The sequence below is a fragment of the Bufo gargarizans genome, chromosome 1 (assembly GCF_014858855.1).
Source record: "Bufo gargarizans isolate SCDJY-AF-19 chromosome 1, ASM1485885v1, whole genome shotgun sequence".
Lineage (NCBI taxonomy): Eukaryota > Metazoa > Chordata > Amphibia > Anura > Bufonidae > Bufo > Bufo gargarizans.
Genome location: NC_058080.1, coordinates 747,000,619 through 747,019,825, shown reverse-complemented (window position 1 = coordinate 747,019,825; position 19,207 = coordinate 747,000,619). Strand labels below are relative to the sequence as shown.

The following is a 19,207-nucleotide window of genomic DNA, read 5'->3' as shown; positions in this document are numbered from 1 at the left end:
AACCAAACACCCCAAAAAAGAGAAAACTGAAACCGCTCATTCCACACCAAAAGACCTCCCCTACAATCCACTGACCGACACAACAAAAGTAACCAGAGGCATATTTAACCTATCAAAATATGAACCCAAACCATTTGAACTTAGCGTGCTCAGTAAAGGACTTTCCTTTTGTCCTACCAACCACTCTGACCCCTTCGAACTATTCGTAGACATTAATCAGTGGATCAGAAAATTAACACTCAAACGACATTTCGCCATTAAAGACATCATCTCAGGAAAAAAGGAAAACCCATCACCATTAATTGTCACCAATAATAGCATCTCACTCATTCAGCCCCCCACCCCCACTAGAGAATCTCAGTCACCATCCACCCATAACGAAGATCCAATAAATACCTTCATTCCATCAGGTCTGAAAAATAAATCCTCTTTCTATCCCCTACATAGTAGGGGTCCACATCTAGAGAGCTTTCTCAATATAGTTTTGAATGACCTAAAAAACCCTCAAAGGAACCCAAAAGAACCCCGAACCCTTACCGTTCCAAATAATCTCAGTACCCAAGAAAAAAGAGCATTGACAGAACTCAAAAAAAACAAGGATATTGTAATTAAAAACGCTGATAAAGGGGGGGGAGTCGTAATCATGGATCTTAATTATTACATACAGGAATCAAAAAGAATTTTGTCTGATCGAACCTACTACAAAGTCCTTGTAGACGATCCAACGGCCATTTTCAAGAAAGCACTGTTTGAACATGTAGACTCTGGTTTTAATCAAAATATTTTAAACAAAAAAGAAAAAATATTCCTCACCCATAATCATCCTACCACTGCTCGTTTTTATTTTTTACCAAAAATACACAAAACCCTTACCAATCCACCAGGCAGACCCATCATCTCTGGTATAAATTCCCTTACATCCAACCTTTCAGCGTATGTCGACACTTTCCTACAAAAATACGCACAAAAACTCCCCTCCTACCTAAAAGATTCCACAGACCTCATAAACACCCTCAATAATATAGTTTGGAAAGACCACTACATTTGGGTCACACTGGACGTAGCATCCCTCTACAGCAATATCCGACATGATTTAGGAATACGCGCAACGAAACATTTCCTTGAGATGGATCACGAGATGCCCCCCCCCCAGAAAGAGTTCATTTTAAATTCAATACAATTTATTTTAGAACATAATTTCTTCACTTTTAATGACACCTTTTATATTCAAACAAGGGGTACCGCAATGGGTACAAAATTTGCACCCTCGTATGCTAATCTATTCGTAGGCCTCTTCGAGGAGTCTCTAGGTCTCCAATACCATAAGGATATACACCTCTACCGTCGATATATCGATGATATTATCTTCATCTGGGGTGGCAGCGTCGAAGAACTCACGTCTTTATACTAACGCTAAATCAGAATGATTGGGGCCTCCAATTTACACATGAATTTGACTCAAAAAAATCAACGTTTCTAGACCTACATATTGAAATTATCATGAATAAGATCACCACTAGCACCCATTTCAAAAAAGTGGACTCCAACAGCTACTTAGAATACTCCAGCTGCCACTACACGAAATGGAAAAGAAACATACCGTATGGGCAAATGAAAAGAATCCGGAGAAACTGCTCCAATGAAAAGACCCTCAAAACTCAACTGGGAATCTTAAGGGATCGCTTTTTGGAAAAGGGCTACCCAAAAAGTCTAATTAAAGCATCCACCCAGAGGGTTCTAAAATTAGACCAAAGGGAAGCACTGAAACCACCACCCCCTAAAACGAGTGATCCAAAAGGATACCAATATAACCTCATTACCAGGTATAATAGAGACCACCAGAATATTAGAAAAATAGTGATGAAGCACTGGAACATCTTACTAAAAGACCCCATCCTTAAAAACATTCTACCCCAAATACCGTCCATAACATTTAGAAGGGCACAAACTATCAAAAATATCATCGCCCCATCCTGTCCCAAACTTCAAGCCCCCACGAAAACCATCTTCCCACAGCCAATAAGAAAAGGGTGTTTTAAATGTGGCACGAAAAAATGCAAATGTTGTGCGATGATCACACATGATACTAGGGCCATCGAAACAGGAGGTCCCCAGGGCCCCTGGACAATAAGACAAGACCTGAACTGCGGGACAAGAAATGTCATATATCTCCTCAGATGTCCCTGTGGTTTAAAATATGTCGGTAGAACTACCCAAACCCTTAGGGAAAGAATGTGCGAACATAGATCTAACATTAAACGAAAAGTCCCGACACACAGCGTATCACGGCACTTCTCTGAACGACATGAGGGTTCCATAACCGGTCTCACAGTTACTCCTCTAGAAAATATCGCCTCATCATATCAACAATTATGCCGAAAGGAAATGTATTGGATTTTTACACTAAATACTCTATCCCCTTTCGGCCTAAATGAAAGCTTAGAATACTCTAATTACTAAAGAAGTACCGTCGCCATACTTTATATTTTGCAACAAAGCATTTGCCCTTCAGGGGACAATTCTTTCTATTAATTTTTTCCATTTCCTCTAATTTTATTATATATTTTTACCCCATTTTTTACTCTATTTTCTCGACTATACATATATATTTGGAGATTTTATATATATTTATTTATTTATATATATTATTTGAACCACAGTATATCTATTATATGTATTTTTTAGTAATACATTTTACTTCATTTGATGCTATATTATTCTTATTTATTATGCATACTATCATTTTCCATGTTACTAATCATCATCAATAGATATCATATGGTACTCTGATTAATGCTGTCAAATATTAATATTACCAACATCAATCTCTTTTTATCATCTTGTTAACAACATTAAAAACACTTTCCCATTACTCTAACAGAATAATGTATAGAAACTTACACATCCGATTCTGTTATCAACATAAATGTAACCCCGGTCATGTGATTAGGTAGCTGGTCATGTGATCTCCTTTTCCCTTCACTTTAGTAATAAACTTATTTACATATCTTTTCCAAAACATCCACTTCTCACATTTGTGTAAACCTAACATCGAGGCTATTCCCCCCCCCCCCCCCTCCTTTTTCTCCGCTTCCTTCGGTTCTTAAAAGAGTTACTCCCGTCTTGAGAGGCACTTCCGGTTTCGGGTGCGCTCCACGGTGGAACGCACCGGAAGTACAGGATGCGTTCCACCGTGAGCATAATAGAGAAAAGGACACGATCCTTCCTAAAACAAACCTGGAACAGCCAGTATGTGCCCCCCATCGGCCCTACAGGACCTTACCATGTCAAAATACTGTGATGTCTCTCCAGGATTTATCGGTAGTTTAGCCGACATTCTGGAGGACGAATATGACGTCACTTCCGGTGCGTTCCACCTTGGAGCGCATACAGTACCGGAAGTGACGTAATGGGAAGCCGTTTTTTGGCGGTTTTTCTGTGTTTTATTTGTTATTTAAACGCCATTACATTGTGTTACTATTTTATATGCTCCTGATGAAGGGGACCCACTAAGAGGCCCCGAAACGCTTTGAGCTGCTCCTTCCCCCACCCTGGCTTTGGAATAAAAGAATATAAAGAATGAACAAAACTCCTGAGTGATCATTGTTCATCCGTGAAGACTCTACTGGCGATCCAGGCGCAGGAGGTGTGATGTGGGTGTCTTGTGCTTTATCCCACATTACCCTCCTGGGTGAAGTGAGTCACTAAAATTTTGATTTTATATCTTGATTTTATATCTAGATTTTATATTTTGCCAAAGGTTTTATATTTCTATTTTACCCAAATAATACATTTGCTATTTGCACACCATATACGAGTTGACCGTGAGAATCTTAAACAAATAAATTGGTGAGTGTGAAAGTACTGTCACCCTACTTATGTGCATCTAACACCTTTTGGGTATATACCATCACAACCCTAGATACTAGGGATCTTGGCGCCTCTTTGTGGTCTTTTCTAGCGTTTTTTACGCAACCCCACTGTTTTCGTTCTAATCACCCACCCTGAGGGCATCAGGGAGGGTCGAGACCATTGGCAGCCTGCCCTCCTTTGTTCTACTAATAAAAATAAAAATAAAAATAAAAATTTACTATATACATATACTTGTTCTCCAAAAATTCTGGTACAAACGAACTATACGTACTATTTGACCTACCTTTGGCGCCCTGCGAAGTTATCCCTGGACCATCATTTTGAAAGGCCCAGTGACTAACCCTCTTTTTTTCTCTTCCCTGTCTCTGACTTTTTGGACTGAGCCCAGACAGATACAGTGGCACAGGTCACTCCTGTACTCCATCAAGCCTTTTTAATAAAGTTTGGATTCAAAATGCTGTTCTTTTCAAGTGTGGACAGGAGATGTGAAAACTGAACCTGCAGAGAGATGAGCGCGGTCTCTGACAGACCCTAAAGACTGGCGATATACTAATATTTTTGTTACACTGCTTGGAGCGAACGCAAAGTGGGGGACTTTAGGTTATGTAATATCTGAAGTCTCAATAACAATTAGAGGTTGAACTTGAACTTGTTTATAATTGTTTTCTTGAATCAAATCTGCCTGTGGTGAAGACTAAACTGACACCTGTATGTGTGTGGGGACATTAAAACATCAATAGAATATATTTACCCTCCTGGCGGGGGGTGGTCACCACCTCGCCTTCTTCCTCCTCCTCATCCTCCTGGACATTATCTGCCTCCGGTGGGCTACGGGCCTGATGCCCTGATGGTCCTGCCTGCTCCTCCTCCTGCTCATCCTCCTCAATCTCCTCTTCCACCACCACCACCTTTTTCTTATTGGAGCGCTTAGGGCGCACTTTTGGAAGAGTAGCCCCTGTAATAAACAAATGTTACAAAAATTCCAAGATAAACAAGAAAAGCAAAAAAAAAGGTAACGGTACACAAATTAATCTTTGGTGGGATCTGGATGGGATAATGGGTTGCATCAAAAGGGGCATATGGTTGCATCAAAAGGGCCTATGTTTGATTTCACATGATTTGGTGTTCGATGAAACTATGAATGAAGTCTTTCAGATGATTTACAGTTGAGTATGTTAATAGCTAGGATGAGGTAGCGGGGGGTATTGGTTCGGAAGGTACTGTTGCAGGGTTATTCCAATTAGGTGGACCAAGTCAACTGTTTTGACATTGGATAAGGGTTTACATCATATATCTGTATCTCGCTGTGAGTGTATGTATATATTGTAAATATCAGCTACGTGTCCCACCATGTACTAAATCCGTGCTGGAGAACTTTTAGGCAGAAGAGAAACCAAACTAAATTATTTATTGCAAATTTCCAACGTTCCCATTGTACCTGAACACCAGTATAGTCCGTCCTCCACACAATTATCATTTCGCTGTAACAGCTGCCTACATTCAATATGCTGACTGTGCTGTTAATAATGGCCTGCGAAGCTGTATGGTAGGAAATGTCTAAAGCCGATTAGTACGCCTTAGACCTTTTCAAGGGTATGTGGCCCACAGAGAGGGCTCTGAGTGCCGCCTCTAGCACCCGTCCCATCGGTTCGACACCACTGAACTAAGTTATCAGTTGTAAAGGGATAGAAATACTTATTTGCATAACTGAACACATAAATAACAATAGGTGGGTGATAGAAAATTAATGTAAGCATTGTTCTGTCCCCAGATTCAGTTCCAGTTGTTTCTGTCTCTTTATCAGTTGACATCGCATTTTTAACTGTTGTAATTCGTTTGCATTACATTGTGTCGTAACAGCACCATCTATTGATGAGTTTAGGTATTTCACCCAGCCTGTTTTTCTCTATGCATTATGGGAGTCCCAGTGCATTGTGGGTAGTTCCTGGTTCTTGCTAGTCTTGTGCTGGTACAGCAAGCAGCCACCATCTTATGTCTCACCAATCATGCTCTCTCACTGGTTTTCCTGCCACATCTTCTGTTATTCAGCCTGTTTTTGAGCATAGTCGGTAAGAGCACTATCTATGTGTCATATCCTGCATTGTATTATGTTTCTTGTATTGATAGCTCATTACTATCATTGTATTATATTATATACTGAATGTATAGCAGGTTAATCTGTGTTTCATGCCATATACCATGGTATTTATGTTCTAAAATACTACTGTTTTATTCTGTAGTTTCACCCTTTCCTGTCAGTCTACGAGCAATAAAGAGAACCTTAAAGCGGAACAGTCTCTTTTCTCTCAGAGGACAAAAAGGTTTAGCTACATGTCAGATTACACACCGTGCTAACGTGTATGAGGACAGTATAGTGAAACAACTGCTGAGAACAAGCTCAGGGAATAACTGCCAAAGACAGCAGTGAAATGACTGCTGAGAACAATCTCTGAAGATCAGACTGACGGAGCCGCCATTATCCACGTGGAGCCTGCATACGGATATCGCAACAGTCTTCTAACAGTCGCACCGAATATCTGACTATACGGAGCCCGCCATTATCCACGCAGAGCCTACTTACGGATATCGCAGCAGTCTCCTAACAGTCGCAACATGTCTATTAGTCGAGCATCTTCCATTAAGACAAGGTCTCAGATAAGTGGCTCTAATAGGACATCGATCAGAGAAGCTGCCGCCATTGCCCGCGCCAAAGCAGAAGCAGCAAAGGCAAAAGCCAGCTTCATAGAACAAGAGGTGCAGATAAAGCTAGAGAAAGCGCAACTTGAAGCTTCTCTAGAAAAACTGGCCGCAGATAAAGAGACAGCAGCTGCCATAGCGGAAGCAGAGTATCTAGAAGCCACGGAACTTCAGGAAACCAAGAGTCATCGCAGCAATGTCCATCCAGAAGTTGAATACCAAGATCCAGAACAGCGTACCTTACAATATGTCTATCAACATTCCAAGTCGGACGACGACCCAGATCCACAGCTTAATACAAAGCGGTTTGTTGACAAGCCAAGCCTACCTGCTTATTTGGATCATCAGAAAGTCGACTATCGGTCTCCTTGCAGCAGACTAGAGAATACACATCAGAGTGAAACTGCCTACAACAACTTCTCTCCAGAACAGAGAATCAGAAATCCGCCCCTGCTAAGAGAGATGCCCTTTGCTTCAGAACGGTATTACACAGACAGGATTAAGCCAGAGACTTCCAACAGGTATGGCCATGCACCACACATTCACTCTGACAACACACCACCAGCCGGTTCCAGCGCCAATCAAGCCACAATGGACTTTGCCAGGTTCCTTGCTCGACGTGAGCTGGTCAACAAGGGACTTGTAAAGTTCAGCGACCGTGCTGAGAACTATAGAGCTTGGCGAGCTTCCTTCCAAAATGCCATCAGAGACTTAGGTCTGTCTTGTAGTGAAGAACTGGATCTCCTGGTAAAATGGCTGGGAAGTGAGTCCGCCGAACACGCTAGAAGGATTAGAGACATCAATGTAAATTATCCAGACATTGGTCTAAAAAGGGTCTGGGAGAGACTTAATGAGGTTTATGGCGCAGCAGAGGTCATAGAAAGCGCCTTATTTAAGAGAATTGAGGACTTTCCTAAAATAGTGAACAAAGGCTATTCAAAGCTTAGAGAGTTAAGTGACTTATTAATGGAACTGAGTGTAGCAAAGGCAGAAGGGGATCTGGTGGGATTGACATTTCTTGACACTGCTAGAGGTGTGAATCCCATAGTTCAGAAGCTTCCATACAACTTGCAAGAGAAGTGGGTCATGTATGGTTCTCGGTATAAACAGACTTACAATGTACCATTTCCTCCATTTAATGTGTTTGTAGATTTTGTCTCTGAACAAGCAAAAATCAGAAATGATCCTAGCTTTGATTTCATGATGTCATGTGCCACCACCTCACTCAGTAAACCTCGTAGGGCAACGGTGGAGGTCCACAAAACTAACGTTTCTTCCACAGGTGCAGTCCATAAAGAGTTCAGCTCCTATCAAGGAGGAGACAAACCCAAGGACCCGACCAGACAGTGTCCCTTACACAGGAAGCCTCATTCTCTACTTAAGTGCAGAACCTTCAGAGAAAAGTCAGTGGAAGACCGCAAGACCTTCCTCAAGGAGAACAACATCTGTTTTAAATGCTGCTCGTCAACTTCGCACTTCGCCAGGGACTGTGAGGTTAGTGCAAAGTGTGCCGAATGTGACAGCTCAAACCATAACACAGCTCTACACCCTGGGCCACCATCGTGGGCTTCATCCAAAACCCAAGAGCAAAGCGGGGAGCTGAAGGACACAAATACTGACACTTTGGCAGTTACTTCTAAATGTACAGAGGTTTGCAGAGACCTCAGAGGAGGCAGATCCTGCTCTAAAATCTCCCTAGTGAAGGTTTACCCAGCAGACGACCGAAGCAAAGCCATCAAAGTGTATGCAATTCTAGACGATCAAAGCAACAGGTCGTTAGCGAAGTCTGCCTTCTTTGATAGCTTCGACATCAAAGGACCCGGTGCCCCCTACTCTCTAAGAACTTGTGCTGGTACTGTGGAAACAGCCGGAAGAAGGGCAAGCGGCTACATAGTTGAGTCCAGCGATGGTCAAGTGCGTCTGCCTTTACCAACTATACTGGAATGTAACCAGATTCCTGACAACAGGTCCGAGATACCCACGCCAGAAGTAGCAGCGCATCAGCCTCACCTGAAGCGTATAGGACACCTGATCCCGAACCTTGATCCTGAGGCTCAGATAGTATTACTCCTCGGGAGGGATATCCTACAGGTCCACAAGGTTAGACAGCAGATTAATGGACCTCACAACGCTCCATACGCCCAGAGACTTGACCTAGGATGGGTCATTGTAGGAGAAGTCTGTTTGGGAGGTGTACACAAACCAACAACTGTCTACAGCATGCTTACCAGTACACTTGAGAATGGACGCCCATCTCTTCTCCAACCATGCGAAAATCACTTCTTCATCAAGGAACTGCCTCAAAGCACTTCATCACCAGGTACCTTTGCAGGTCCCACCTACGATGACTTCGTCTGGGATGCCAATCAAGACCACCTGGGATCCACAGTCTTCCGCAAGACTAAAGAAGACAATCGTATAGCGATGTCATTCGAAGATAGACTGTTCCTAGATATAATGGAGCAGGGAATGGTGCAGGACGAAACAAGAAGCTGGGTTGCACCTCTACCCTTTAAACCTCAAAGACAACGCTTACCCAACAATAGAGAGCAAGTTTTCAAGCGATTTGTCTCTCTCAGGCACAACCTAAGAAGCAAACCTGAGATGAGAGATCACTTCTTTACCTTCATGGAAAAGATATTCCGGAATGGTCATGCAGAGCTAGCACCTGTACTTCGAGACTCGGAAGAGCGCTGGTACCTGCCCATGTTTGAACTAGTAGACCCCCATGCTGATGTTGAGATACGTCCTCAGGTATCTGTGTTACATACGGAGACTCTGGACCACCACCTGAAATCCCACAGATTCAGTAGGTTCTCTACTTGGAGATCTCTTGTCCGTGCCATCACTTGCCTGACCCACATTGCTCGGTCGTACAAAGCAACCTCATCGGCAGATAAAGATATCTGTAGAGGTTGGCATCATTGTAAACATGTCTACACAGCTCTCGATCTAGAGCGGTCAAAAAATGTAATTATCCAGGCTGTACAGCATGAAACCTATGCTACGGAAATCGACTGTGTCGTCAGCCAAAGACCCGTGCCTAAAGGTAGTGTTTTAAGGAAACTAGACCCAGTGATCGATGAAGATGGGCTCTTAAGGGTAGGTGGACGCCTTATGGAAGCCGATGTAGGCCTAGCAGAGAAACATCCTGTGATAGTTCCTGGACAGCATCATATAGCTACTCTGCTCGTGCAACATTACCACGAACAGACAAAGCACCAAGGTCGTCTGTTTACTGAAGGAGCTCTAAGAGCAGCTGGAATGTGGATAGTTGGAGCTAAAAGATGTGTATGCAGATTCATATTTAAATGTGTTACCTGTCGGAAACTCCGTGGTATGTCACAGGCACCGAAGATGGCAAACCTCCCGTATGACCGACTAAGTATGGATCCACCCTTCACCAATGTTGGCCTAGACGTGTTTGGACCTTGGCCTGTGGTTGTCCGACAAACCAGGGGAGGCCGTGCGCACGGGAAACGTTGGGCGATTATGTTCACCTGTCTGTCCATCAGAGCTGTCCATATTGAAGTAATTGAATCTATGGATACTTCCTGTTTCATTAATGCTTTCCGACGTTTCATTGCCATTAGAGGACCTGTCAAACACATTCGTTCTGACCGAGGCACAAACTTTGTCGGAGCAGCAAGAGAACTACAACTCTCTTCCAACTTGGATGTTAACAACATAGAAAGATACCTCAGTGAACGAGGATGTACTTGGACCTTCAACCCACCACACTCTTCTCACATGGGAGGTGCTTGGGAGAGGATGATAGGCATCGCACGGAGAATCCTCGACTCAATCTTCTTACAAGAAGGATCTTCAAAGCTGACTCATGAAAGCCTGACTACCTTCATGGCAGAAGTATCGGCTATCATAAATGCCAGACCGCTAACCCCGATTTCTAGCGATCCTGATGACCCAACAGTTCTCACACCCGCCACACTGCTTACCCAAAAGACTGAACAAATTTGTGCTCCACCTGGAGAATTCAATTCCAAAGATCTTTACAAAAATCGATGGAGACAAGTACAGAGTCTCTCAAACTCGTTCTGGGACAAGTGGAAAAAGCAATACATTCCCACTCTGCAACCGAGGAGAAAGTGGCAAACCAACAAGCCTAACCTCCAGACTGGCGATGTAGTCCTAATGAAAGACTGCCAGTCACGGAGAAACGAGTGGCCGTTAGGACTTGTGACTAAGACATTCCCAAGTAAGGACGGAATTATACGCAAAGTAGAATTGAAAATACGGAGACAGGGAGAGACCAAATTGTTCCTCAGACCAGTAGGAGAACTCGTTCTACTGTTTGCACCAAAAGAATACAATAGTGACGTCGGTTGACGTCAAGCGGGGAGTGTTCTGTCCCCAGATTCAGTTCCAGTTGTTTCTGTCTCTTTATCAGTTGACATGGCATTTTAACTGTTGTAATTCATTTGCATTACATTGTGTCGTAACAGCACCATCTATTGATGAGTTTAGGTATTTCACCCAGCCTGTTTTTCTCTATGCATTATGGGAGTCCCAGTGCATTGTGGGTAGTTCCTGGTTCTTGCTAGTCTTGTGCTGGTACAGCAAGCAGCCACCATCTTATGTCTCAGCAATCATGCTCTCTCACTGGTTTTCCTGTCACATCATCTGTTATTCAGCCTGTTTTTGAGCATAGTCGGTAAGAGCACTATCTATGTGTCATTTACTGCATTGTATTATGTTTCTTGTATTGATAGCTCATTACTATCATTGTATTATATCATATACTGAATGTATAGCAGGTTAATCTGTGTTTCATGCCATATACCATGGTATTTATGTTCTAAAATACTACTGTTTTATTCTGTAGTTTCACCTTTTCCTGTCAGTCTACGAGCAATAAAGAGAACCTTAAAGCGGAACAGTCTCTTTTCTCTCAGAGGACAAAAAGGTTTAGCTACATGTCAGATTACACACCGTGCTAACGTGTATGAGGACAGTATAAGCATCGTACCTGGACAATTTTTGTCTCTGACCTCTTTGACGAGATCCATCCTGTGGCGCTTTAGGTCGGACCATTTTTTTAGATAAGCATCTTTGGAATGCCTCTTTCCATTTTTGTTCCATAATGTTTGGCCAATTCTCCTCAGAATTGCCTGTTTCTCTCCCCGACAATTTCTGTCATCATACCCCTTCTCCAACATAGTCTGCAATATAACAATTGAAGGATGTAATCCCAAAGTTGTAAAATACAATTATTAGTAATTATAGTCATCTCAACCATAAAAAAATATAATTTAATATGAAAATGGTAAACGAGTACATATTTATATAGTTCCCTAAGGAACTATATGAAAGTAAAGTAATAATAAAAACATTTTTATTCAAAGCAAATATAAGAATTAAACTCCACAGTGGACGCCACTTTAACAGTGACTTTCAACAATGGCCTCCCATGTAACAGTGACCTTGACAGAGTCCGCCCTTTTAATAGTGACTTTGACAAAGACCCCCCCTTTAACAGTGACTATAACAGTGCCCTCCCCTTTAAGAGTGACTTGGAACAGTGGCCGCACATATAACAGTGACTAGAACAGTGGCCGCCCCTTTAAGAGTGACTTGGAACAGTGGCCGCATCTATAACAGTGACTAGAACAGGGGCCGCCCCTTTAAGAGTGACTTGGAACAGTGGCCGCACCTATAACAGTGACTACAACAGTGACCGCCCCTTTAAGAGTGACTTGGAACAGTGGCCGCACCTATAACAGTGACAACAACAGTGACCGCCCCTTTAAGAGTGACTTGGAACAGTGGCCGCACCTTAGACTTGGACAACAGCACAGTGACCGCCCCTTTAAGAGTGTCTTGGAACAGTGGCTGCACCTTAGACTTGGACAACAGCACAGTGACCGCCCCTTTTAAGAGTGACTTGGAACAGTGGCCGCACCTATAACAGTGACTACAACAGTGACCGCCCCTTTAAGGTTGACTTGGAACAGTGGCCGCACCTATAACAGTGACTACAACAGTGACCGCCCCTTTAAGGTTGACTTGGAACAGTGGCCGCATCTATAACAGTGACTAGAACAGTGACCGCCCCTTTAAGAGTGACTTGGAACAGTGGCCGCACCTTGGACTTGGACAACAGCACAGTAACCGCCCCTTTAAGAGTGACTTGGAACAGTGGCCCTTTAAGTTAAAAATCGCAATACGTGATTATTTAAATCGCATATTAATCGCGATAACTAGAATAATTACGAATATTCGATTTCGACGAATATTCTATCGAATATTCGCGAATTTCGTCGAAATCGAATATGGCACCTGCCGCTCATCACTAGTCTCCGCCCTGTACCCTAAATTGGAGATGGATGTGTTGGAAGCCCAGGAGGGGGCTCCTGATTCTTGTCCCCCAGGGAGGTTGTTTGTTCCTGATGGACTGCGATACAAGGTATTCAAGGAACATCATGATACTGTCCTTGCTGGACATCCTGGTGGTAAGTCCACCTTTGATCTTGTGTCCCGGAAGTTCTGGTGGCCCGGGTTACATAAAAGCATTGAGGATTACATGGCAGCTTGTGAAACCTGTGCACGGTCAAAGGTTTAACAAGCTGCCGCGTTGAGGATTACGTGGCAGCTTGTGAAACCTGTGCACGGTCAAAGGTTGCTCATACTCGACCTGCTGGTTTACTTCTTCCTTTGTCCATTCCGTCTCGGCCTTGGACGCACTTGTCTATGGACTTTATTACGGATCTGCCGAGTTCCTCCGGGAAAACAGTAATTTTGGTGGTTGTTGACAATTTTAGTAAAATGGCTCACTTTATATTGTTAGCTAGTCTGCCCAGTGCCAAGACTCTTGCCAGATTTGTGTTGCTAATATGAAATTATCGTGAAATTGCATGCCATTCCTTCGGATGTGGTCTCTGACTAGGGGCACGCAGTTTGTCTCCAGGTTTTGGAGGGCGTTCTGCTCTTGGCTTGGTATTCAACTTTCGTTCTCTTCGGCTTTTTATCCGCAGTCGAATGGGCAGACAGAGCGTAATAATCAAAACCCGGAGACCTACTTGAGGTGCTTTGTGGCTGAGAATCAGGAGGACTGGTCCTCATTCTTGTCCCTAGCAGAGTTTGCTTTGAATAACCGTAGGCAGGAGTCCATGGGTAAGTCGCCATTTTTTGGCGCATACGGTTTTCATCCTCAGTTTGGTACCTTTTCTGGGACTAGTTCCTCTGGGATGCCAGAGGAGGAGAGATTTTCTTCTGCCTTGTCTTCTATCTGGCGAAGGATTCAAGTGAATTTGGAGAAGATGGGTGAGAGGTATAATCGAATGGCTGACAAGAGACGTGTGACTGGCCCGGACCTGTGTGTGGGTGATCTGGTGTGGTTGTCCACTAAAAATATTAAACTGAGAGTGCCATCTTGAAAACTGGGTCCAAGATATATTGGACCGTCGTCAATCCAGTAGCGTTTCGGCTGGATCTTCCGCAGAGTTGGAGGATCCATGATGTGTTCCACAGGTCTTTACTGAAAAAATATGTGAAACCGGTGGAACCATCGCCATTGCCTCCTCCTCCTGTGCTGGTTGATGGAAATTTAGAGTTCGAGATCTACAGGGTTCTTGACTCGAGTTCTTCGGGGTTCCCTTCAGTACCTGGTACACTGGAGGGGATATGGCCCCGAGGAAAGGATGTGGGTTACGGCGCTGGATGTCAGTGCCAGCCGACTGGTGAGGGCTTTTCACAGATCCCACCCGGATAAGGTTGGTCCGGGGTGTCCGGAGGTCACCCGTAGAAGGGGGGGTACTGTCATGCCCTGCTCGGGCTACGTGCGGAAGTCTGCCAGATTAGCAGCACGTGTCTAGTCTTTTGTTTTGGGGTCAAGCTAGATCCGCCTCCCTTCAGGTGCACTGGGTGGGGTCGTTGGTTTAAATTACACCCACTCCCTGTGTTCCGTGCGGGTTATAGCTTCTGTCTGTCTCTGTGAAAGCAATGAAGGAAGGATTGGCTGTTCCTGCTCAGAAAAGGTAAGTAGCTTTTTTTGTTATCTGGTGGTTTGCTGGTTAGAGAGACGCCTGTCCCCTCCAGGTTCCGAGGGAGCAGGCTGCCTCTATTCCCCTTTCACCATCTTAGAGATTTTAGGGTATTTTCAGCCCAGGCACGAGGACACGTTATTCTCACCTTAACCACCTCAGCTCCCCTAGCTTAAACACCCTTAATGACCAGACCACTTTTTACAATTTTGCACTACACCACTTTCACGGTTTATTGCTTGGTCATGCAACTAACCACCCAAATGAATTTTACCTCCTTTTCTTCTCACTAATAGAGCTTTCATTTGGTGGTATTTCATTGCTACTGACATTTTAACTTTTTTTGTTATTAATCGAAATTTACCGAAATTTTTGCAAAAAAATGTCATTTTTCACTTTCAGTTGTAAAATCTTTCCAAAAAAAACTAAATTTCTATATCATTTTTTGTCTAAATTTATTGTTCTACATGTCTTTGATAAAAAAAAATGTTTGGGTAAAAAAATAATGGTTTGGGTAAAAGTTATAGCAGTTTACAAACTATGATACAAAAATGTGAATTTCCGCTTTTTGAAGCAGCTCTGACTTTCTGAGCACCTGTCATGTTTCCTGAGGTTCTACAATGCCCAGACAGTAGAAAAACCCCACAAATGACCCCATTTCGGAAAGTAGACACCCTAAGGTATTCGCTGATGGGCATAGTGAGTTCATAGAACTTTTTATTTTTTGTCACAAGTTAGCGGAAAATGATGATTTTAATTTTTTTTTCCTTACAAAGTCTCATATTCCACTAACTTGTGACAAAAAATAAAAATTTCCATGAACTCACTATGCCCGTCACAAAATACCTTGGGGTGTCTTCTTTCCAAAATGGGGTCACTTGTGGGGTAGTTATACTGCGCTGGCATTTTAGGGGCCCATATGCGTGAGAAGTAGTTTGAAATCAAACTGTGTAAAAAATGCCCTGTGAAATCCTAAAGGTGCTCTTTAGAATTTGGGCCCCTTTGCGCACCTAGGCTGCAAAAAAGTGTCACACATGTGGTATCGCCGTACTCAGGAGAAGTCGGGCAATGTGTTTTGGGGTGTCTTTTTACACATGCCCATGCTGGGTGAGATAAATATCTCTGTCAAATGACAACTTTGTATAAAAAAATGGGAAAAGTTGTCTTTTAGAGAGATATTTCTCTCACCCAGCATGGGTATATGTAAAAAGACACCCCAAAACACATTGCCTAACTTCTCCTGAGTACGGCGATACCACATGTGTGACACTTTTTTGTAGCCTAGATGCGCAAAGGGGCCCAAATTCCTTTTTAGGAGGGCATTTTTAGACATTTGGATCCCAGACTTCTTCTCACGCTTTAGGGCCCCTAAAATGCCAGGGCAGTATAAATACCCCACATGTGACCCCATTTTGGAAAGCAGACACCCCAAGGTATTCAATGAGGGGCATGGTGAGTTCATAGAAGATTTTTTTTTTTTGGCACATATTAGCGGAAATTGATTTATTTATTTATTTACTTTTCTCAAAGTCTCCCTTTCCGCTAACTTGGGACAAAAAGTTCAATCTTTTATGGACTCAATATGCCCCTCACGGAATACCTTGGGGTGTCTTCTTTCTGAAATGGGGTCACATGTGGGGTATTTATACTGCCCTGGCATTTTAGGGGCCCTAAAGCGTGAGAAGAAGTCTGGAATATAAATGTCTAAAAAAATTTACGCTTTTGGATTCCATGTGAGATTTTATTTTTTGTCACAAGTTAGTGGAATATGAGACTTTGTAAGAAAAAACAAAAAAAATAATAATCAATTTCCGCTAACTTGTGCCCAAAAAATGTCTGAATGGAGCCTTACGGGGGGTGATCAATGACAGGGGGGTGATCAGGGAGTCTATATTGGGTGATCACCACCCTGTCATTGATCACCCCCCTGTAAGGCTCCAGTCAGACGTCCGTATGTGTTTTGCGGATCCGCGGTGTCCGTGTTTTGCGGATCCATGGATCCGCAAAACACATACGGACGTCTGAATAGAGCCTTACAGGGGGGTGATCAATGACAGGGGGGTGATCACCCCATATAGACTCCCTGATCACCCCCCTGTCATTGATCACCCCCCTGGTCCGTATGTGTTTTGCGGATCCGATCCATGGATCCGCAAAACACATACGGACGTCTGAATGGAGCCTTACAGGGGGGTGATCAATGACAGGGGGGTGATCAGGGAGTCTATATGGGGTGATCACCCCCCTGTCATTGATCACCCCCTGTAAGGCTCCATTCAGACGTCCGTATGTCTTTTGAGGATCCGCGTATCCATGGATCGGATCCGCAAAACACATACGGACGTCTGAATGGAGCCTTACAGGGAGGTGATCAATGACAGGGGGGTGATCAGGGAGTCTATATGGGGTGATTACCCCCCTGTCATTGATCACCCCCTGTAAGGCTCCATTCAGACGTCCGTATGTCTTTTGCGGATCCGTGGATCCGCAAAACACGGACACCGCGGATCCGCAAAACACATACGGACATCTGAATGGAGCCTTCCAGGGGGGTAATCAATGACAGGGGGTGATCAATGACGGGGGGTGATCAGGGAGTCTATATGGGGTGATCAGGGGGTTAATAAGGGGTTAATAAGTGACAGGGGGGGTGTAGTGTGGTGCTTGGTGCTACTTACAGAGCTGCCTGTGTCCTCTGGTGGTCGATCCAAGCAAAAGGGACCACCAGAGGACCAGGTAGCAGGTATATTAGACGCTGTTATCAAAACAGCATCTAATATACCTTTTAGGGGTTAAAAAAAAATCGCATCTACAGCCTGCCAGCGAACGATCGCCGCTGGCAGGCTGTAGATCGGCTCGCTTACCTGCACTTCCTGTGAACGCGCGCGCCTGTGTGCGCGCGTTGACAGGAAATCTCACGTCTCGCGAGATGACGCGCCGGCGCGTCCAGGAGGAATAACAGGGCCGCCGCAAGGACGCAATTCTGCGTGCGGTGGTCCTGAGGACGTTAAGGGTCTGAACGTTGGCATAGCAGTATAGGGAGAGCTGGTAGGGATTTGCCAGGAGGTGACTGTTATCCTCAGCTTCTCACCTAGAAACTTGTTTCTTTACTTTTCTGTGTATCTGATATCCTGTCCGCCGTGACCGCGGCACATTGGTTGGACTGCCATGAAAATCTATTGAAAGTGCGAGATACGGATGCCTGAGAAGAAGATCTTTGGGAACTTACTCTCTTAATGTATTGTGTGGTCGCTTTCTTTGTTTCCCTGTATTTTTTTAGGAATGCAAAGTGAAGAGGGACATTTCATCTGTTGCTGCTTCCACTGATGGGACTTTACGAATATAGATAATTATGTTGGTTCCTCTGTAACAGGAGCGTGAGTAGTGCACTACAAGTGCAACTCAAGAAGAGTTTCTAATTCATATCTTGCTCTTAAGAGCAGTTATATATTGCAAAGTTATATATGCTGTTTCAAAAGGTGGGCATTCGAGTTAAGGGCACTTTCACACTAGCGTTTTTCTTTTCCGGCATAGAGTTCTGTCACAGGGGCTATATATCCTGGAAAAGAACTGATCAGGCATATCCCCATGCATTCTGAATGGAGAGTAATCCGCTCAGGATGCATCAGGATGTCTTCAGTTCAGTTGTTTTGACTGATCAGGCAAAAGATAAAACCGTAGCATGCTGATCAGGGAGTCTATATATATAAAACTGAAGACTTGCCTGAATGCCGGATCTGGAATTTTTGCCCATAGGAATGCCAGATCCGTCCTTCCGGCCTGCGCATGCGCAGATCGGTAAAAATGTGAAAAGAAATACAAGACAGATCCGTCTGTCCGCATGACAAGCGGAGAGACGTATCCATTCTTGCAATGCATTTGTGAGACGGAACCGCATCCGGATCCTTCTCACAAATGCTTTCAGTTACATCCAAATCGGCGGATCCGGCGAGCAGTTCAGACGACGGACCTGCCCGCTGGATCACACTGCCACAAGTGTGAAAGTAGCCTAAGGGTACTTTCACACTTGCAGCAGGACGGATCCGGCAGGCTGTTCGCCCTGTCGGATCCGTCCTGCGGCTATTTCGCCGTGCCGCTGCTCCGTCCCCATTGACTATAATGGGGACGGGGCAGAGCTCCGGCGCAGCACGGAGAAAGCCCGCCGGACTAAAATTACTGCATGTCAGGCTTTTTAGTCCGGCGGCTTTCTCCGTGCACCGCCAGGTCGATTTCAGACCATTCCATACTGGAAGTGGAGCTGGACATTGGGGGGGCTAGAATAGGGCTGAAAATATGGAAATGCAATGCAGTTTGGTTGCAAATTCTGGGGGACCTGACAAATATGACTGTATCCCTTAAAGAATATTTAACTTTTAATACAGGCACGTCGTCTCCTCATAGGGTATGGGATGCTATGAAAGCATATCTGAGAGGGCTATCGATTAAGTCCATTAGTGCACATAAATATAGATCTAAAGCAGAGGATGTCAGGATGCACAGGGAGGTTGAGGAGGCGGAAAGGGCGTTTGGGGTAACGCCTACCCAAGATACCAGAAAGGCATTAAAAGAGGCGCAGGAACAATCTTCTGAATGTCACAGACAGAAAACATACCTTTTCTAAACAACGCACATAGAAG

At 44.1% G+C, this 19,207-nt stretch overlaps 1 protein-coding gene across 1 annotated transcript in view; it reads right to left on the bottom strand.

The window, feature by feature from the left end:
- Positions 1-19,207, bottom strand: part of LOC122930550 (zinc finger protein 585A-like) — a 140,955-nt gene that overhangs the window by 57,155 nt on the left and 64,593 nt on the right. The gene's annotated exons all lie outside the window — the stretch shown is intronic.